The sequence below is a fragment of the Narcine bancroftii genome, chromosome 2 (assembly GCF_036971445.1).
Source record: "Narcine bancroftii isolate sNarBan1 chromosome 2, sNarBan1.hap1, whole genome shotgun sequence".
NCBI lineage: Eukaryota > Metazoa > Chordata > Chondrichthyes > Torpediniformes > Narcinidae > Narcine > Narcine bancroftii.
The window spans coordinates 348,596,629-348,619,149 of record NC_091470.1 but is presented as its reverse complement, the minus strand read 5'-3'; the positions used below and the strand labels follow the sequence as shown (position 1 = coordinate 348,619,149).

The window sequence follows — 22,521 nt, the reverse complement described above, 5'->3', positions numbered from 1 at the left end:
CGCTAGATCAGAGGTTTCCAACCATTTTCACCACAAGACCATCTTAAGTATTGGTTTACTTACTGTAAGTATACCCATAGAACATAGGCTGAGCAATGTGACTGCGTGCCTTGTTTCTCCTCACCCAAAACACAATTGATTATTAGCTCGGCACCTTGCAATGCACAAATGGATCAGCAGAGTTCTGATACAACTAGAAAGATAACTTTAAATCTTGTTTTCTCTTAGCCGTACAATACATTGGAACTTCCTGAAATCATGAAAAGTGAAAAAAATAAACGCGTCTTTAAGGACAGAGTCCAATTCAATAGGGGGGGGGGTGAGGAAGGGGGCAGGCTGATCTCCAAACTGTACTTTTGGAAATCTGTCAATATTTTTATATTTGGAGCTCACTGCAAAGTTTTAATAACAGTAACTGCTGTCAAACTTTCCACAAGGCACTACCCCAATATTCTTTATTTGGTTGTACATCATATTCATTGCAAAATAGATTGAATTGCCTGTTTGATTAAGATATCCCCTTCTTTGTATCACATGTAAGTGCTCCTTTTTAATGGCAGGAGGGTTGTGCAGAGTGGAATTTGGAAGGATTCAGTGCCAGATCTCACACTGTTCGTATATATAATTAACTTGGCCTTTCACTTAATACTATGATTTAAAAGACGGTAGCAAAGTTGGTAGCTTGGTTAATAGTGAGGAAGAAGCCTATGAACCACAGGAAGATATCAATAATTTTGTAAAGTGGATGCAAAGTGGAAAATAGAAGTAATGCAACAGAGGAGAGCAAACAAGGCAAAGCATTATATGAGGTAATGTAGAGAGTGGCAACAAAATCATGGAGCATACACGCACACAGATTCCTGAAGGGACGGAATCAGCCAAATAGCTAGGAGGGGTTCCGATCCGAATCTGAATTTATTGTCATGAGAAAGTTGCAAAATTGGTGGTTTTGAGGCAGCATCACCTTATAACAATAAATAAAAAATATAGTGCACAAAAAAAAGGCAGTGTCTTTGTTATTCAGGAATCTGATGGCAGTGGGGTAAAAGTTCTCCTTGTGCCGCTGAGTGCTCTTTAGGCCCCTGTACCTTTTTCCTGATGGTAGCAGAGTGAAGAGGGCATGGCCTGGGTGGTGGGGGTCCTTGAAGATGGATGCTTCCTCTTGTTGATGTCCTCAATAGAGGGAAGTCTGGTGTCTGTTATGTCGCATGATGAGTGAACAACCCTCTGGAATTTTTTCTTGTCCTGAGGATTGGCACCTCCATACCAGACAGTGGTGCAACCAGCCAGAATGCTCTCCCTGGTTCACCTGTACAAGTTTTCGAGAGTCTTCGGTGATGTACCAAATCTCCTCATACACCTTCTTCGTGATTGCATTGATATGGAGGCTCCAGGACAGATTGGTGGCCAGAAATAAAAGGTTTGTGAATGGGTCTTGACAGGGGCCTTTATCTTGGAGGGTTGCGAGGACAATCTAAAGGGCTGTAAGGGTAAAATTAGAAAAATATCAGAAAGTTGAGAGTATAGGCTCATCAAGAGGTTAGGGAATCAGGGGAAATTTTATTGATTGCAGAAATTGGATCATTGAAAATTCTGGGTTTTTGGAATGAGGAGTTGGGGTGATGAAGCCTGGGACTTGTTGTGCAGGTATAGTTAGTAAAGTGGACATTGAGGAGGTTGATCAGAAGTTAGGGGCAGCAGTTTGTACCTTAGTGAGGTAGAGAACATGAAGAATAAAAAGTACGAGTCTTATTCCACTAGAGCTCCAGTCCAAAAATTAGTTCTGATGAGTGGTAGATACAACTTTGTCAACAACTTCACATTGAAACAAACTGTAGCATGCAATCTAACTTTTAAAGTTTTGCTTTCCTGATTTCGATCTTTTTGATACTGCTGGCCTCAGGACACATCTATTGCATTTCAATTTTATTAACAATCTAGCATGGGTGTACTCGATGTGGAATATCTTCAGAGCTGGGATTTGCTATCATTCTCTTTTCATTTAAGACCATTAAAAAATATAGTCAATATATCTTACAATCATGTTTATGGACTCTCCAAATACTTCTCAGCATGAACTCAGGAATTTGAATTATTTGAAATGAAAATTTACCAAATTGGAATCTGCAGGTACTGAGTTAGATCCAAGTAAAACACGAAAGTCTGCAGACTCAGTGGTTGAAGTAAAAACACTGCTGGAGAAACGCAGCTGGTCAAACAGTGTAGTTTTCAAAAACATTGGGTAAGTATCTTTATCCTTGCTACATAAAGTTCGCTGTTTCACCAGCGGAATTTCTCCAGCATTGTTTTACTAAGTTAGATCTCATCACTCCACAATCCACCATGTCGGAAAATTCTTCTGAACAATGTCATGGGGAAGATTGACTTTAATGACATTGTTATATCAGTTTAAGACTTATCCACTTAGTTGAGTAGCTATGCTTGAGATTCTAATGTTGAACATAAGTGGGCAGTAATCAGAGGGTCATGTTTACAAAAATTTATTTAATTTAGACATGCAACACGGTAACTGGCCCAGTCAGCCCATGAGACCATTTCGCCCAATTACACCCAATTAACCTATAACCCCCAGTACGTTTTTGAACCATGGGAGGAAACTGGATCCCCATGCAGACACGGGGAGAACGTACAGACTCTTCAGAGACAATGCAGGATTCAAACTCTGGTCCCAATAGCTGGCGCTGTAATAGTGTTACGCAAACCATGCTATCTGACCAGTTTCCCACTTCACAATACAAGAACAAAATGAACAAGCTTTACATGTCAAGGGAATAATAGATAGGAGAAGGATTGTTAAAGAAGGAGATAGAGGATCACACTGCCACAGCAGTGAAAACCTGGACAAAAAAATTGCAGAGTATCGATAGATCAAGATCCTGTTTTACCGGGATGATCATCTGATAAGGTGCAACACTGTACCCAGTGCCTTTTAATTTGAACGGAACAAGTGTACATTTTTTTTTAAATAAAAGATTTAACTGGAAAATAATAATCTGTTTTATTTTCATGGAAGAAAATTGATGAAAAGATTAAAAAAGAATGGTTGGAAATTCATCCCAGTATTATAATTGTTGCTTGTTTTGCACCATTTTCAGAATCAGGTTCCTTGAAATTGAGTTTCAAAGGATAAGAAGCCACATGCCTGCTGCAGTGTGGTGCACTTCGTTTCCTGCAATTAAATAGCCTATGAAAATTGTTCATAGATAGAGATCAAACAATATCACTCATTTGAGAGATGAGGAAATGGACCAATTTGTTTTTTAATTAAAAAAAATATGAAAATTACAACTTGCTTTAAAAATAATTCAAAATTCAGAGTGGAAAAATAAAATTTTAAACAGTGTTTAAGCAAGAACTTGCAGAAAATAAAATCAAAGTGCCATAGTGTTCTCTGGTACAGAAATATGGGGATCACCCCAACCTATCCTTGCCAATCAAGCTAATCTCATTTACTTGCATTCAACTGTTATGAACTAACAACCCTTAATTTTTTTTGGTTTGGGACTAAGGGGAGTTTATTAATACTAACAAAGGAACAGCAATGGAAAATTCACCAAAAGATGGTAAATTCAAAATAATAGTTTTTATCAAACTATCAATAACATAAAAATTCTTACTTGTCTCTAAACTTAATTCTAAATTTAACCCTACTGTGCCCAAATGTAAAGTGTGTGTGTGTGTGTGTGTGTGTGTGTGTGTGTGTGTGTGTGTGTGTGTGTGTGTGTGTGTGTGTGTGTGTGTGTGTGTAAAATTAAAGTCCCGCTATGAAAAGCCCATTTTTAAACTTCAGCATCATTTTAGTCTTGCTTTTTAAATTCTCATTTCAGAAATAATTATAAAGCCCTTTTTAACATCATATCTTCAGGCCTCTTTACTCACAATTCTTTTGATGAGATGTCTTGAGAGATGTTCTTTAAATTGAAGTGACCATCTTTTGAGCCACCGACATACCTCCTGTGAAAAGGAGAATACAATTCCTGTCTTCCCAGGATCAAATCTTTTTACTGAAGATTTTGGAATCTATCTTCCACACAAATAATCTGCCCTCTTTTCAAGGAGAGAGCAAATGTGGCTATTTTCTTCCATGATGAATTAACAAACCCATACAAGATTTAAATGTAGTGGCCATACAAAAATGGATCCATTAGAATTCTGTCCTCTTTTCCAAAGAGTCAGCGAAGTGGTTCTCCTTATTTCAAAAGCCACTTATTCTGTGTTCCCTTTTTCCCAGGAGTAACACACAATAGCACCTATTATGGTTACTGTAATTCAACCCTGTCTTTCACAAGGTTAAAACCTATGTTTGTCACAGCCTTTTGACTTCTGTACTCTCCAAACTGAACTGTTCCAAAAGTGACAATTCAATAATATATTCCTTCAAATCATGTGACAGTTACATCATCAACAAAGTCAGTCCCAATTCTTGGAAACCACATGACTATCAGTTTTATTTCTACCAAAATTCTGTTTCTTTTTCAGAACCATTCCATATCTATAATAACCTCTGTCCTCATCTCTGTTTAAGAGACATAAGTGGTTTTGTTTAAAAACAAATGTCTTCCTTGGCACTTCTTATTGAACTTCTTAGGTACTTCAGTTTTTAATGAAGCAAACACTCCATTGTTTTAGAGTAATTAAGAACTGCATCTGGATCCATTAGCTCTGTCTTCCCAAGTTGCTGTGACTCCGAGAATGAACTCTCTTCCTTGAGTACAATGGTTCTCTGTAAATGTATTGTGACCTGTGTGTAACCCTGTACCAGCCCATATTTAACTTCCTAAGAATACATATACAATATTTTAATACTAAAATTTACTGACATTTTACAAGAAATATAACTTAACCTTAAACTAAATATTAACATAGATCCATAACACAGCCTAGATTCCTCTGACCTTTTCCCGTTCCTCTCTAAATGTCTTTGAATGTCCCTGCTTCTTTGTTTCTTCGGGCAGCTTTTTCCACATACCCAGTACCTGCTATATGAAAAAGGTGTCCCTCTGGTCCCTTCTCACCTTAAATCGATGGCCCTCTAATTTCAGATCCCTCTACCCTGGGGAAAAAGACAATGATTATTTACCTTCATCTATGCCCTTCACAATTTTATAAACCTCTCCAAGGTTCTCCCTTAGCCCCCTACATTTTGGGGAGAAAAGTCCCAGATGATCCCGTGTAGGATCAATAGTGTTCTTCCCGTGGTATGGAAGTGTCATTGTGCCACTCATCACACTGTGAGTGAGCTGTATTTAGTTGGCTTTAATATGCTTGTCTGAGTGCCTTGTTTCTCAAGGGCACTTCCTGTTTGTTGATTCTTGATGAAGGGCTCAGGCTTGAAATATTGATTCCCTTTCACTACATACAGAATGGAGTATGTGTGACCTTCTGAATTTCTCTAGCACTTTTGCATATTGCACTGGAACTCAGATTCTTTTGTTTAACTCCCAGGTGATCCAATCTCTCTTTAAAATTCATGCTCATTTATTGTGAGTCTTTTCTGTACCTTTTCCAGCTTAATGATATTTTTGCCACAGCAAGGTGATTGGAACTGCCCCCAATACTCCAAATGTGGTCACCTCAATGCCTTATGTATTTGCTCCTGTACTCACAACCTTGACTGATACAGTCTAGTGTGCCAAGTGCCTTCACCACCCTGTCAACCTATGTTTCCACTTAAATGGAATAATGTACCCCAAGTCTCTGTGTTCTATAACATTCCCCAGGGCCCTACCCTGCGGCATATAAGTCTTGTCCATGTTTAACTGACCAAAGTGCAATAACCTGCACTTGTCTGAGTTAAATACTATGTCATTCCTTGGCTCACTTTGTCAGTTCATATAGAACCTGTTTAAATTTTAGATAACCTTCTTCACTGTTTATTATACCACCAATTTTGGAATTATCTCAGTTATTGAAGATGACAAACAACAATGGACCCAGCACCAATCCCTGCGGCACACTTCTGACAATGGCCCTCCAACCTGAGTAACAATCCTCCACTACCTTTTATTTTCTATCATCAGTCCAATTCTGCATCCAATTGGTTAGCTCACCCTGAATCCCATGAAATCTGACCCTCTGGTCAGTCTACGAGGCCAGACATCAAAGGTCTTGGTAAAATCCATGTGGACATCGTCCATTGCCCTACCCTCATTATTCTTCCTGATTACCTCTTCAAAAATCTGAACCAAATCTATGAGATTATTTACCATGCACAAAGCATGACTATAATCAATTCTTGCCTTTCGAAATGCAGGAAGATCTGATCTCCCCAAATTCCCTCCAGTAGCATACCCATCACTGATGTTAAGCTCCCAGGCTTTCAGTTCACTGGCTTAACCTTACAGCACAACATTAGCCACCTCCTCGCTTCTCATGATATGATGGGATACACTTGATCCGAATCCAGGAATTTGTATATTTAAAATTTCAAGCATGTCCTCCTCTATAACATAGATTCTCTTCAAGACATCACTATTTACTTCCCTGAGTTACCTGGCCTCCCATGTATTTCTCCACTGTTTTGCTTGGAGCACATCTTGCATTAATAATAACTATATTTAGAATATAAAAATTGATAAACCATCAAAGTCAAGGACAGAAACCAGACACCCAGTGCAACATTTCTCCTCTAGATGGCAATGAAGCTGGAAATAAGGAAATGAAGAGGAAAACATATGCTGAGAGAATTAGTTGACCTGTCGTGGATCATGCCAGTTGGATGGGAAATCATTAGGAATGTATGGTGCTAGAACGTAAACCATCATTCAGGAGAATTTGCCAGAGTTTCTGATGGTGTCCAGTAGGTACATTGGTTGGCAAAAAATATCAAGTCAAGTTGATTGTCATCAGATTGTACAATCTGACAAGAGAGCATTCTCAGGTCCTTGGTACAAAACATGCAGGCACATATACAGACAAACAAAACTTATGCAAGTATTTTATCGGAACAAATCATTAAATAAGTATTGTTTGGTGTAAATGGTAGTCTTAGACAGTTAGTGTGAGCAGTTCCTTTGATTGTGCAGCATTTTTACTGCCAGTGGGAACGAACGGTTCCTCAGCCTGGTGGGGCTGGCTCTGATACTCCTGCATCACTTCCTCGACAGAAGCAGCTGAAAGCTGCTGTGTGTAGGGTGGAAGGGGACCTCAGTGATTTTGTGCACCCTCTTCAGGCAACGATCACGGTAGATCACGTCATTTGGGGTGGGGATGTAGACTCCAGTGATCCTCTTTGCCACTCTTATAGCCCTATGGATTGACCTCCGCCCCATTTCTCTGTACAACCGTACTACACTGTAATGTAGCTGGACAGGACGCTTTTGATAGAGGCTCTATAAAAGGTCGATATAATGGTGGCCGGTAGTCTTGCCCACTTCAGTCTTGTCAGGAAGTGTAATCGTTGTTGCGCCTTCCTGACAAGTGAGGAGAAGTTGAGTTTCCACAATAGATCATTAGTTAAGTGAAGTCCAAGGATCTTAGTGCTCTCCACTCTCTCTAACTCAGAGTTTTTGATGCGTAATGGAGGTGGTCATTCCTGGCCCTGATGAAGTCCATGATTATCTCCTTCACCTTGTGCATGTTGCTCCTCTCGCACCATTTCACAAGATTTTCCACCTCGTCTCTGCAGTGCGATTCATCGTTGTTGACGATGAGGCAATGACTGCTGTGCTATCTGCAAACTTGATGGCACTGTTGGAATGGATCTGGCGATGCAGTTGTGGGTCAGTAGCATGAACAGGAGCACAAAGCCCTGAGGTGCACCAGCCCTCAAATGCCTGGTGTTCCAGGCAGCACTCTCTGATTGGAATTGAACAATAGTTTGGAACAATAATCAAGAAAAGTGATCTGTTGAGATGAAAAAAGAACAAGAAAACAGCATCAGGCTTATTTGCACCGAGTTTGTTCTGTTTTAATCTACTCCAGCGTATAATGAGAAAATTGACACAGCTGGATGAAGTTGAATTTCATGTGTTTATTTATTTCTGTGAGTTTATGGTGATTAGTTCTTCTAACGAACATGGGAAATGTCTGAAATATTTTGATTGGAAGGAATTTATGTCCTTTCAGCTCACTTACCTGAAATTAGAACTAAATTGCCATCAGCTGCTTGCTGTCAAAATTCAGACTCAACTGAACTGATTGACTTGGCTAATTTAAAGGTTGGATGAAGAAATATATTCCAAAGGTTCATCTTAAAATAACAAAAAAAACCACGGCAACAGTAGGTAACCCATCTGGTGAGATTGCAAATGCTGGAAATATATGCCGAGAAGGTGGATTTATTTCCATGCATAGGCAGATAAAAGCTGTAAGATCTCATCAATGTTTTGAACGATGGAGGAAATTGGCATGTGTACTTCTGGAAGTGTCTGATATTTGGCTGGTGATATGCATCTAATCACGTCATCTAGTAGGCAACAGTACAATTAGCGCAATGCTGTTACAGCGCTAGCAACCAAGGTTCGAAACCGGAGTTGTCTGTAAGGAGTTTGGATGTTCTTGCCATGTATGCGTGGGTTTTCTCCAGAGGTTTTGGTTTCCTTCCACTATTCAAAATGTGCCGGGATTGTAGGTCAATTAGGTGTAATTGGACGTGGGCAGGAAAGGTCTGTTACCGTGCAGTATTTCTCAAATAAAGCATTCATTTCTGTGTTCAGGTTTGATGTATGAGCTGCATTTTCACACTCGCTGAAAACAATAGGCAAACCAATGATTACATCAGCAATGATGCAGAAGATTCCAGCTAGAATCAAGAGTTATCATCTCAGGATATGGCAATGACATTTTTGAGGTAAAACAAATGGAAACCTCTTCACTCAGATAATTATGGGCTTTGGTATCCTCTTCCCCAGATGATGCAGCTGCCGGGCCAACAGTTGCAGTCAACGCTGAAATTGATATACTTTCAAATTTAAATTTAAAATTTAGACATGCAGTGCAGTAACAGGGCCTTTCTGCCCACGAGTCTGTGCTGTCCAATTACACTCAATTAACTGACCACTCTGGTATGGTTTGAAGACCGGGAGGAAACCAAATCCCCTGGGGAAAACCCACGCAGACACGGGGAGAACGTACAGACTCCTTACAGACAGCTTGGGACTCAAACCCTGGCCTTGATCGTTGGTGCTGTAAAGGCACGGCACTAACCACTACACCAACCATGCCACCCTGGAAATAAATCAAGGCATTTGAGATAAAGGAAGAAGCAGAAAGTCAGCACTTTTTGAGCAGGCAGAGTTGTACATATGATGTAGAATATACAGCACAATACAGGACATTCAGCCCACGATGTCATGCTGGCCTATGGAAACCTACTCCACAACCATCTTCATCTTTGGTATTTTCTATTGTTGCCCCAGGAAAAAGGTGTATCTTAGTGCATTTAGTCATTTATGTATCAATTAAGTCACCTCTCATCCTTAATGTCACTTCAAGGAGAAAAAGTTTGTATTTTGTCAACCTTGTTTCATATGACAGGTTCTCTAATCCAGGCAGTATCCTCGTAAATCTCCTTTGCATCCTCTCCAAAGCATCTACAAGCTTCATGTAATGAGGCAACCAGAACTGAACGCAATACTGGAAGTGAGGTCTAGCCAGAGTTTTACAGAGTTGCAATGATACCTCACTGCTCTTGACCTCAATCTCCCAACAAATAAAGGCCAGCACACCATCCACCTTCCTAGCCACCCTATCAACGCGAGCCAACCTTGACGGATCTATGGATCCCACAATCTCTCTGTTCCTCCAAACTGTTAAGAATCCTACCATTAACCATGTACTCCACCTTTAAGTACAGAAAGTGCATCAATTCACACTTATTCTGATTGAATTCCATCCACTACTTCTTCACCCAGCTCCAAAATCTGACTTTATTCCTTTTGCAATCTCTGACAACCTTCTCCATTATCCACAACACCTCCATTCTTTGTATCATCTGCAAACTTACTAACTCACACCTTCACTTCTTCATCCAAATCACAAAGAGCAGGGGTTCCAGAACTGATCCCTACAGAATGCCACTATTCACTGATCCTCCAGGCAGAATGCACTCCATCCACTGCACAGATCCTAGAACATTACAGCAAAGTAAAGGTTCCATTATTGTCACATAATACTACATTTAGAGTGTAACCTACATGAAATTCTTAAACTTTGTCTACTGTAAGGAAGACGGAAACTCACCAATTTGTCAAGCGGCCCTCACAGAAATGAGGCCCCAGTGAGGAATGAACTCATGACCCCTGGTTTACAAGAACACTGGTCTAACCACTGATCTATCAGAGCCTAAGGCCCATGATGTTGGGCCAACCTCTATTAAACCACTCCACAACAATCTAATCACCCTCTGTTTTCCATTCATCCATGTGCCTATGTAAGAGTAGTTGAAATGTTCTCTTTTGTACCAGGTTGCACCACCTACTCTGACAAGGGATTGAGGCAGTCACCACTCTCTGCATGTAAAACAAAACCTAATTTCAGCTCCTATTTCTTGAGTTCTTCTGGTCTAAGAAAAATCTAACTTACATTCATGAAAATGCTGGTTGACATGGACTTAGTCACAGGAATACTAAATTTGAGCTCGTAGCACCCATTTGTAACTTGGTTTGAAAGAGTCCAAAATGGTCCTGCACAATTTGCACAGGAAATGGACAAGAGGCCATCATGGACAATGAAAACCAGGTGCTATGATGCCTGTGCAAAAGCAAATAAGATGCCGAATGCCAATTCCCTTTTGTTCCCTTGATTTACCCAAAAGCCCTCAGGGAAGGAAAATAAATTGAAATACCACTTATTGGTACTGCGATCTCTGACACCCCTTCCAGTCAAAAATGAACCTTCCTGTTTTGCTCCTTTGTTCTTCATAGGTTTCAACTCCATCTGCCATAGTCTTGCCCAGTCACCTCGTTGATCAATGTCCATTGAAACTTTTGGCCTCCATCCAGACTCGATGTCATCAACATTTTGAATAAGTAACTTTCTATTCTTTTGTAGAAGTTACTGATGGTGGTCCTGTTACAGTTTACCTTGTGGCCTGCCCATAATCCCAACTCACTGTTCCCTATCTTCTAACTAATTAACTGGTTGATTTCAGTTTCATTTTGTTTACCATATTTCATATGAAACTAATCCAATGAATGCCCACATAAATAATGTGGACTCCCTACTCAGATTGAAACCTGATAGAAAATGAAATGCAATGACTTACACTTCTTCAGCTTGCTCTAATCAGTTCAAAACTGACCAAGTATGCTATCATTTATTCCATAAATAATAGCAATGCTATCATATTCATGAGCAAACAGTAAATGTCAAAGCAACAATGAAGGCTGAGGTGGTAGGATCGTAGTTAGTGCAACGCGATTACAGCGCCAGTGACCCAGGTTCGAATCCAATCCTGTCTGTAAGAAGTTTGTACGTTCTCCCCATGTTTGCATGGGTTTCCATTGGGTGCTCTGGTTTCCTCAGACCCTTCAAAACTGCATGCGGTTGTTCTGTTCATTGGCTACATGTTTGTATTTAGGTGGCATGGCTCATGAGCCAGACGCAATAGTTACCATGTGGTATCACTAAAATTAAAAATAAAAATTAAAGTGATTAAAGAAAATGGCAAACTATGTTATAAGAAAATTACAAATTAATCATGTGAACATTGTGCTTGAGATCTTGTATCTCCATTAAAAAGAAATTGACCATTTATTATTGCAGTGAAATTAGGGTTTTTATCGCATGAATATTCTTTAAGTCTCAGTATAATTATACACTGAGTAGGCACTGAAAGAAGTTTGTCCATGAACCTGGATCTGGCTCTTTTTTGAGCCTATAGTTCAGGTAGACTGAATCTACTCTAGCAGAAGAGTCTCTAAACTGGATCTTGGGACTTTATCTTATTTACAGTGCCTGTTACATGCCAGAAAATATGGAATAGATGCAGGAATAAGCCACTCTTCCCCTCCAGCCTACTCTTCCACAATCAGATCATTACTGATTTGATTGTAACCTGAAGTTTTCAGTGCCTTCTACCTTTGTTCAAGTACCTATGTACCTCTGCTCTTAATAGATTCTACTTCCACCTCCCTTGAGGAAGAGCGTTCGAAACACATGACCCTCTGAGGAAAAATACTCACATCTTTGTCTTAAATGGATGATCTCTTATTTTTAAAAATGACAATAAGCTGAAGCATCCTCTATATATCCATTCTTTCAATATTGCTCGTATTCTTACTGGCAAAAACAACAAGTGATCCTGCAACCTTTTTTTTTAAAATTTTTAAAATTTTTTATTTTTCACACCATAAATCAAATTAACCATGGTACACACTTTTTCCTTTTTACACATATACATTGCCATTTTCTACCCCCCCTTCCCTCCTCCCATCCCACCCTCCCTACCTCCCCCCTCCCATCCATTTAAGGTATGAAATCCCTGCAACCTTGAAGTAAGATGCCGAGGAGTGCAAGTGGTGGAGAAAAGGATGCCATTGGAATGGGGGTTCATGACAAACTTTTTTTTTGTTTTCAAATCGTGCTTCTGAATTTTGGCTATTCTTTAGATGACTGTGACTGATAAAGTTTCCCAAGCAGAGCAGATGCTACCATATTTGTACCCGGTTTCATAGAAGTAAATAGATAATTTTAGCCCTGTTTGGCACTGAAGCCCCTTTAAGTGACTGCCAGGCTGATCTGAAAATTAACCCGCTGCAATATTGGTTGGAATGCCTTGAACACGTCCAAGTATGTTGGCCCTCTAAATGGTCTTATATTTGCATGGTAATCTCATGAGGCAAGTGCCACAATTTTCAAGCACATTATATTGTGACTACTCAAATGAGGCATCCTGAAAGCAGACTTTGCATAAGTACCTAAATGAGCTTAAACCAGGTCAGAGAAATATTGATTCAAAAGTAAGGAAATTACAGCAAATTGCTTCTCCAGAGTCTCCGCAGGTGTCTATTGCTATTATGGGAAGACTAGAAAAAGTGATCTTTAATTGCAGGTTGAGGTAGTTATTAATCCAGTTCTTCTTCTTCTCTTCTTTGGCTTGGCTTCGCGGAAGAAGATTTATGGAGGGGTATGTCCACGTCTGCTGCAGGCTCATTGCTGACTGACAAGTGCAATGTGGCACAGGCAGGCACAGTTGCAGTGGTTGCAAGGGAAAATTGGTGGGTTGGGGTTGGGTGTTGGGTTTTTCCTCCTTTGTCTTTTGTCAGTGAGGTGGGCTCTGCGGTCTTCTTCAAAGGAGGTTGCTGCCCGCCGAACTGTGAGGCACCAAGATGCACGGTTGGAGGCGAGATCAGCCCAGTGGTGGTGGTCAATGTGGCAGGTACCAAGAGATTTCTTTAGGCAGTTCTTGCACCTCTTCTTTGGTGCACCTCTGTCTCGGTGGCCAGTGGAGAGCTCGCCATACAACACGATCTTGGGAAGGCGATGGTCCTCCATTCTGGAGACGTGACCCACCCAGCGCAGATGGGTCTTCAGCAGCGTGGATTCGATGCTTGCGGACTCTGCCAGCTCGAGTACTTCGATGTTGGTGATGAAGTCACTCCAATGAATGTTGAGGATGGAGTGGAGACAGCGCTGATGGAAGCATTCTAGGAGCCGTAGGTGATTCGGAGCCGAACAGGAGCGTGGGTATGACAACGGCTCTGTACACGCTGATCTTTGTGTGTTTCTTCAGGTGGTTGTTTTTCCAGACTCTTTTGTGTAGTCTTCCAAAGGCGCTATTTGCCTTGGCGAGTCTGTTCTAATGCAATAATAAAACCGCGAACTCTTTAAGCAGCAGAAACGTAATGTTAAGAGATAAACTGGCGACTTGTACGTCATGAAAAGCTCTGTGCTTTTGAACAGACAAAGTGGGATGAATTTGGAATTTGTGTTCCTATCCTGCAGTCACTCAGGCAATTTTTGAAAATAAGTTAATTTCCCTTGGTGTTCTGAGTAAAAGCAAACAGATCAAACAGGTTTAGAAAGAAGCAATTCATTTCCCAATAATGGGAAGGTAGAGGGTGGAGAAAAATGACAGGAGAAAGGCAAATGAAAGGGGTAAACAGGGGTGGGAAAGGTGAGAGGGAAGGTAGGAATTAAAAAGTAAAAGGAAGATGAGCAAGGGAAAGCGGGGTGTGTGGAGAAGGGATGGGTGAGAGGTCAGATGAGGAACTGAAAATAAGACACTAAAACTCAGAGAGAATTATGGTCCATGTTCTTTGAGCAAGGGTATGCCTGAACATTGAGGAGCAAATTAAATATAATGTTGATTTCAGGTCAAAGTAATGCCCAGTACAAAATATTTTCTTAAACTGTCTAGTGCCTATGAAGTGCTTTAGGGACAGCAGTGAGGAGCTAGGTAGTCAGGAAACAGCCCATTGAAAGCTATCCAGATTCAGGACAAAAACTGTAGAGCGGTACAGCACAGAAACAGGCACTTCAGCCCCCAATGTCTGCATCAGTCATAATGCCCGAACTGAATTAAAACACTGCTGCTTACACGTGATACATATCCTTCTATCCCTGCATAGCCAACCATGAAGGACACTGTCCAATGCTTTAATGAGGTCCACGTTGACAACATTCACTGCCTTACCCTCATTAATTACCTTTGTCACCTCTTCAAAAATCTCAATCAAGTGTGTCAGACATGATCTGCCCTATACAAAGCCATGCTGACCTGCTCCTAATTTGACCATGACTTTCCAACTGTGCACAGAAAATAGATGTTGCCTGCGTGAGTGGCATCAGTCAGGGCAGGACATTGGGTGGTTGTTGATAGTGATTCCTGTCCATGCTCACAGCAGGATGATGAGAAAGAGGAGAGACACAGAGTGGAAAATGTATTCAAGTTCCCACACTAATTCAAACAAGAGCACATTTGTCCTTTAAACATATTCAGAATAAAGCAATTGTCCAAATTGGGGGTTTGCTCTTTTGGCGGGAGTTAAATTTAAGTTGTAAATGTATAGCTAGGCTCAGACCCTAAAGGATAGTTGACTCATTCTGCTTTCAAGTTTCAAATGGCTGCATTGCAGATGCCAGGCAGAGTCCGTTCTAATCAAATGAACACTGCCTCCCTTATTCTGTGGATTTCTAAAGGAATTCCACAATGAAACACATGCTGAGTTCAAACCTAAAACTGCAGTAAAATCGTTGCGTTCACAGCTAAAATTGCACTCTTGGTCTCATATTACTTTGTGACAAATCGTCAGGAGTAACAATTACTGCAATTTATGCTTTTTAAGTGACATTTTCCCAAGGACAACACTTGACAAAGGGAAATGTTTACATGTATGCATGTACTGTCTGCCCAATCTTGTCAAAATGGGCCAGACCAACACAAAGGTTTGGCAGTAAATCCACAAGGTTTAAAAAAAAATTATTCTGGTTCAGAACTCTTCATAATTCTCAATTTCTTAACCAGAGACATTTGAATTTTTATATGTATAAAAATAATTTGCTTGTTTGTGCACAGTGAGATTGTTAGATTTTTCAGTTCAGTTTTAAAATACCTTTGGTGAATTTACAACTGATTACCCATAGGTGAAGGGCAGAATGGCCTCGTTGAATGTGTTTATTTTTGTTGCAAAAAAAAAACCATTTTCACATGTACAGAAGTGCTGAAGAAACTCAGCAGGTCAAACAGCATCCATTGAAAGTAAAAGGAAATTGATGTTTCAGGCCTGACCATTCAATCTGCACCAAGTTGTCACCCTTAAGTGCATCAAGGAGTGTTTTGTAATCAGAGAAATTGAATGATCCTGAGAGGATCTTGGAAGTGTTTTCATATCTTTTCATTCAATAATTTTAGCAGAATAAAATTACAGGGACAGATTTTTGAATGTACACAATATGAATACTCTATCCACTGATGTTTTAGTTCATCGGTCCTATCAAGTGAATTTGTCTCTTATATTCTTGGGGGCAACTTAAGGCTATGGATGAGAGTTGTGAAATATCTTAAAAGAAATATGGGTCTATTGGACAAAAAGATAAGTCATGTCATGGCACAGAACACAATGGAACTAATTGATTTGGCAGCACTGCAGCTAAATGCCTGAAGGTGGCATAGTGAATTTGTGAGTGCATATTGGCCTAGAATATCAGGATGCAGATTCTGTACATCTTTCCGCATGTTATTGAACTGGCACGTTTTCTGGTTTGAGCTCCAGGGCAGGACAAAGAATTCACAGGTTAGCACAACCAAGAAATGATTGAAATATGCACAAGATATACCTGAGAAATATCATTTTTTTTTGTCTTATAACTGATTTTAGGCCACACCTCCACTCAGTGAAGTTCTTGTACAAGCTTTTAAAATGTTTGCAAAATATTTTTTGGTGTTTTTTTTTAGGCAAAGCATTAACCCAATGTGTAAATGTGATGCTTTCAGTGATGTGGAATGAGCATGCCATTACTTTGCATGTGAATGCCTGTCTTCATGTGCTATTTGTATCTGAGTGTTGAGTCCTGACAAATGATGTGTCGCTAGAGTTTGAAACAGAGGCTCTGCTCTGTGAGCAAAGAGAAATACTGTTCATGTTCTGGTCTCCATGGAAACTTCTAACCTTAAATTGAAGTTCATAAAGGAAGAGCCTCCAATTTTGCAAGGATGGGAGGTTGATGGAATGTAATCTCTGTGAATTACAGAGATGGACTGAAAGGTGTACCACAGGGACTTCAACCCAGTGTTTATTGTGTGAATTACAGAAATTCTGCACCAAGAAACTGACTAAAGCAAGAGCAGCTTAGGTACGAAGGTTATCTTTAAGCAGCCTAGTCTGGCACGGATGAATCGTCCAGGAGGATGAAAATAACTTCAGTACACAAAAGTTCTCGAGAAACTCAGCATGCCGCATACATTCAAATGAAAGTAAATGCAGTTTATGTTTTCGGACTCCTGAAGAAGGGCTTTTAATCTACTCCCCTGAATCTTGAGACTGTGTCCCCGAGTTCTGGACTCACCTACCAGCGAAAGCAATTTTCCCGCCTCTAGCTTATAATTTCATAATTTTATGTGTTTCTATAAATGTGAATAGACTCTTTCCCCTGAGGGTTGGGGAAATTGGTACAAGGGGTCATAAGTTCAGGGTTAGGGGGCAAAACTTTAGGAGTAATATAAGAGGATGTTTCCTCACTCAGAGAGTGGTGGCTGAGTGGAATGATCTACTGGAAGAAGTAGTTGCGGCAGGGTCAGTTCTGTCATTTAAGAGGAGGTTAGATGAGTACATGGATGATAGGGGGTCGGAGGGTTATGGGCATGAGAGTCTGTAGGTGAAACTAGTGGAGTTTCACGTAAATCGGTGCGGACTAGAAGGGCCGATATGGCCTGTTTCCGTACTGTAAATTGTTATATGCTTATATGGTTACCTCCTGTGGTTGCTGGGTGACCTGACGAGTTTCCCCAGCATCAATGAGCAGATTTTTCTGTTTACCTCTGGATGAAAGTAACTGCTTTCTGGTTCTGTTGGACTCCAAAAGTTTCATCCAGAGGAAGAATCTATTGATCTCTTTTCTGCCAGAATTTAAATGAGTTTATTAAGAACAGTGTACTGAACAGGCGAAAGGAGCAATCCACTTTGCAACACTGATAAAATTAGCAGAACCGTGGATCAGTTAAACTTGAGAAATTTGTGCAGAAGTTCAATTTTATACACCTTTTTAAAAGTCTAATTCAAGAGTTTGGTTCTAGTGTAGATTGACTGATTTATCTCTGTGGCAATCCTGTTGGCATTGGTGTGTGGTGGCGCTTTGTGTCTGCTCTTGGCTCCTGGGGGCAGACTGCCGATGCTTTTGTTTTGACAAGTTTGGAAAATGATTTGCTGCAAATGGTACCACAAGGTTGTGGAAAATTTGATTAACTTTATGCAAGCCATTGAAAATCTAAACTTCAGTACATCAGTCCTAATGACACAGTTTCAAGCTGAACAGTTTTGTAACTGTCTGTTCATATTTAACCGACTGTATTTAGTCTCTGCTTGTCACTTCCAGGAGGGATACTTGAGATGAGGAGTGACCAATGGGAAGGTCACTGGAAATTCCCCACAATCTGTTTCAGTCTTTTTTTCAGTATTCCACTTTTAATGAAAACAGGCTTTGTAGACAACAAAAACCTAAACACTGAGATTTTATAAAGACACAAGGCTAGAAAAACATAGCAGGTCAAACTGTGTTCTTTATATAGCAAAGAAAAAGATGCATAACCAACATTTCAGGCTTGGGCCCTTCGACAAAGGACCAACAAAATGTAGGCAGGCACCTGAATAAAATGGTGGGGTAAGGGGGGGAGGAGCACAGGCCCACAGCCAAGAGGTAATAGGTAGATAGGGAGGAAGAGCTCAACAGAAAAGAGGGGGAGGGGGGAATGGCTCTTTGAATGGGGAGGGAAGTGGGTGGAGAGCTGGGAGAAAGGATGGGGAAGAGAAGGAGAAAGGGGAATGGTCTAGCGGAAATAGGCAAAGTCGATGTTAATACCATCTGGTTGGAGAGTCCCCAGATGGAATATTAGGTGTGGCTCCTCCAATTTACAGGTAGCTTTGGTTGGCAGTGCATGAAGCCATGGACTGACATGAGAGTGGGGTGCAGAATTGAAATGGTTGGGCATTTGGTGATCCCAGTCATTGATGCAGACAGAGATTTTATGACAGACTTTCAGCCAATCAGATTTTGTCTTAGCAGGTGGTGCAGTTGGTGAGGCGATTAGCACAATGCCTTTATGGCACCAGCAATTGGGACCAGACCGGGGTTCGAATCCTGCACTGTCTGTAAGCAGTTTGTACGTTCTCCCTGTGTCTGCATGGATTTTATCCCATCCTTCAAAACGTACCAAGGTGTAGGTTAATGGGGTGTGAATTGGACGGCAGGGACTCATGGGCCAAAATGTCCTGTTACCAGGCTGTATGTCTAAATTTAAAAATTAATAGAAAGTAACATCTCTTACATATGTAAAATATTTGGTGAAACCCAGGAATATACTTTTTAATGAATCCATTTCCTAATTAGATAGATTAGTTACAAATTCTATTGAGACAATTTGGTAATATGAAAGAGCGGATAGAATAAATTGCTTTATAATCTGGTTTTTATTATGAGAAATCAATTGGATAAGATAAGAGTTTATTGTTATATGCAAGTACAATCCTTTTTGCTTGCTATATCTACACAGGTGCATACAATACACTAATGAGCAAAAGTATTAATTTAAATTATCACAAGGGAACAAAAGAATATAATGGACAGAAAAGGACAGATAAATGTTCACAGTTACACATAATGCAAAAAAAATGTGATGTAGTAGACCAAAGAACATTACAGCATAGTACAGGCCCTCGACCGACGATGTTGTTCTGACAACTGTAAATCTGCTCCACAACAATCTGATCCTTCTCTACCTCTATTTTTTTTACACGTGCCTCTCTGAGAATCTTTTCCATTTTCATTTGTACAGCCTCGACCACCACCCTAACAATACATTCCAGGAACCTGCCACTGTCTGTATATATAAAAAAATACTTCTGACATCTCCCCTAAACTTTCCTCCACTCACCTTAAACAGATATTCCTCTTGTTCCAGGGAAAAGGTGCTGCTACTCTTTTTATGCCCCTCACAATCTTATGTAGATCTATTAAGTCACCCATTATCCCTTGTTGGTCCAAAGAGGAAAGCTTGTTTTCTGTCAAACTTGTTTCATAAGACATATTCTACAAACTATGTCTTCTTTGGCTTGGCTTCGCGGACGAAGATTTATGGAGGGGGTAAAAAGTCCACGTCAGCTGCAGGCTCGTTTGTGGCTGACAAGTCCGATGCGGGACAGGCAGACACGATTGCAGCGGTTGCAAGGGAAAATTGGTTGGTTGGGGTTGGGTGTTGGGTTTTTCCTCCTTTGCCTTTTGTCAGTGAGGTGGGCTCTGCGGTCTTCTTCAAAGGAGGTTGCTGCCCGCCAAACTGTGAGGCGCCAAGATGCACGGTTTGAGGCGTTATCAGCCCACTGGCGGTGGTCAAACTATGTAACATTGTGGTAAATCTCCTGTACACTTTCTCTAAAGTGCCTACATCCTTCCCACGATGAGGTGACTAAACTGAACACAATACTCCAAATGTGGTCGAACCAGAGTTTTATAGATTTGCAATGTTACCCCATTCGCTCTTGAACTCAATCCCTCGATGAATAAATGTCAATAAACTTTTTGCCTTCTTAACCACTCTATCAACTTGTGTGGCAACCTTGGGGGAATCCAACAACCTGAATCCCAAGATCTCTGTGTTCCTCCACACTATTGAGAATCCTGCCATTAACCTTGTTCTCTGCCTTTAAGTTCTGTCTTCCAATGTGCATCATTTCACATTTACCTGGATTGATCTCCATCTGCCCGACTGCATCCTGTCCATATCCTATTGTAATCTACGACAGCCTTTCTCCACTATCCACAAGACCTCCAACCTCTTCATCAGCTGCAGACTTACTGATCCTTCACTTCCCCTAACAAGTAACAAAGAACAGGGGACTTTGAACAGATCACTGCAGAAATCAGTTGTGCAGATAATCTTTGGTCTGGGGGTTGTGTTCTGGTTAGGGTAGTTGACAAAAGTTCAAGAGCCTGATAGTTGTATGAAAAAGAAAACTGTTCTCGAACCATGTAGTGTTGAACATCAGGCTTCTGTCTGAAAGTAATAGTGAGAAAAGATTGTGACCAGGGCATTGGGGATCCTTTTTGCCAATGGATGCTTTCTTGAGAATCCTTAGAATTGTTTAGTTTTCAAATTACAGATTTGGAATGATTTCTTATGTCAGGGTTATTATTTTAGAAATGATAAGCAATATGTCAAGATAAGCTGCAGAGAAATTAGCTGAGCCAAGAAGGTCCTCCGAGTTCATTCAGCATTTTGTGTATTGATCCAGGAAGACAGCTAGTTTCTGGGTGTGACATGTACTGAGGTTCATTGATATACCACGTCCAACTTTCCTGTGATTTACTGAGTATGAGCTTGCATTCTTTAATCTCCATTCTTTAATCTGAAGTCATACTGACTGTTGAAATACTGTTGGAATACTTCTGAACTTTGCACTGTTCCCATGTTAGGACCTGATCTTCATTTCCAACTTGAGCATCTGTTGATTGGACATGGATAACCCTTTTGTGAAGAAAAGGCAAACATTTTGATGGGGTCACAATGAAGTTGATTTGCAGCATAAATTATGTGGACAGTGAGGAAATAAAGAGCCAAGTGCTTAAAGTCTGCACTACATTCTCATTGAAATATTCATTACATCTAAACTTTGAAATGTTTGAAATTCTGAAGTGTATCCAGTGCTCCAAGAGCAACAGGGGATATTAGTCATGATTAAAATCTTGGGTTAGAAGAAGCTGACTGCTGCGAGGTGGCAATGGGTATCTCAGTTACTGAACAAAATTTTCCTTCATCATTTTCTACTCCAAGACAACCTATTTATAGTGATGTGTATAGCACTCACCGCCACAAGTCCACAACTATCTCTTCTGTGAAACTTTGTACCTTGCACTATAGATGTTTATTGCTGAAAAAATAAAGCTGCACGATTTACACACTCAGAAACGTTAGGTAGAATTTTGAAATGACACTGTTGAACTTGTACTTCTCAAGGACATTAATTGTACAGAGATTAGCAGAATAACATGAGTAAAGCTTTTATAATTACGATAGGGCAACCCACAATGAAATGCAATCAGTATTCAGTTAAAAAAAAAGACACAGAAATACTGGAGAAACTCAGCCAGTCTTGTAGCGTCCATAGGAGGTAAAGATATATTACCGACATTTCGGGCCTGAGCTCTTCAAGAAATAAGCAAAGGTCACGAAGGTGTAGGTATAAAGAGACTGAAGACTGGTTGGAGGAGGAGTTCAGACCAACAAAAGGTGTTGATTAGATATGATAAGAGGAGAGGTGAGAATTGACTTTGGCTTTGTGAAAGGAGGTAGGGAAAAGGGAACAGGGAAAGAGAGAGAGAGAGAGCTGGGGAAAGATGAAAGGGGGAAGGGGGTGGGGTTGGTTCAACAGAAACTGGAGAAGTTGACGTTAATGCAATCTGGTTGGAAGGTGCCCAGTCGGAAGATGAGGTATCTTTCCTCCAATTTGCATGTGGTCTCAGTCTGGCAGTGCACGAGACCATGGACAGCAAGAGAATGGGATGGGGAATTGAAATGAGTGGTCACTGGGAGATGCACGCTATTGTGGCAGACAGAGCTGAGGTGCTCAACAAAATGATCTCCAAGTCTGCGCCCAATCTCTCCGACGTGAGTGATAGGAGGAAATTTTCCTTGGGACAACTTCACCAATTTAATTCAACAAACACCCAAACATTTAAGAGATGTGCAGAAGTTCCAAATTCCTCCCAAGGGGATGTTTGATCCCAAGCCTTGATATTCTTTTTTTAAAAAAAAACAGCACATTTTAATAAGAGAGAATGATTTGGCACAAATTTGGTCTATTTTGATTGTACTGGAAAAGGGTTGCATTGACTCTCATGTTAGTGTGT

The 22,521-nt window shown here is 40.5% G+C and overlaps 1 protein-coding gene across 7 annotated transcripts in view; it reads left to right on the top strand.

Annotated features, from left to right (window-relative positions):
- The window catches only part of adgrb1a (adhesion G protein-coupled receptor B1a), a 651,114-nt gene that overhangs the window by 229,970 nt on the left and 398,623 nt on the right, over positions 1-22,521 (top strand). The window lies entirely within an intron of this gene.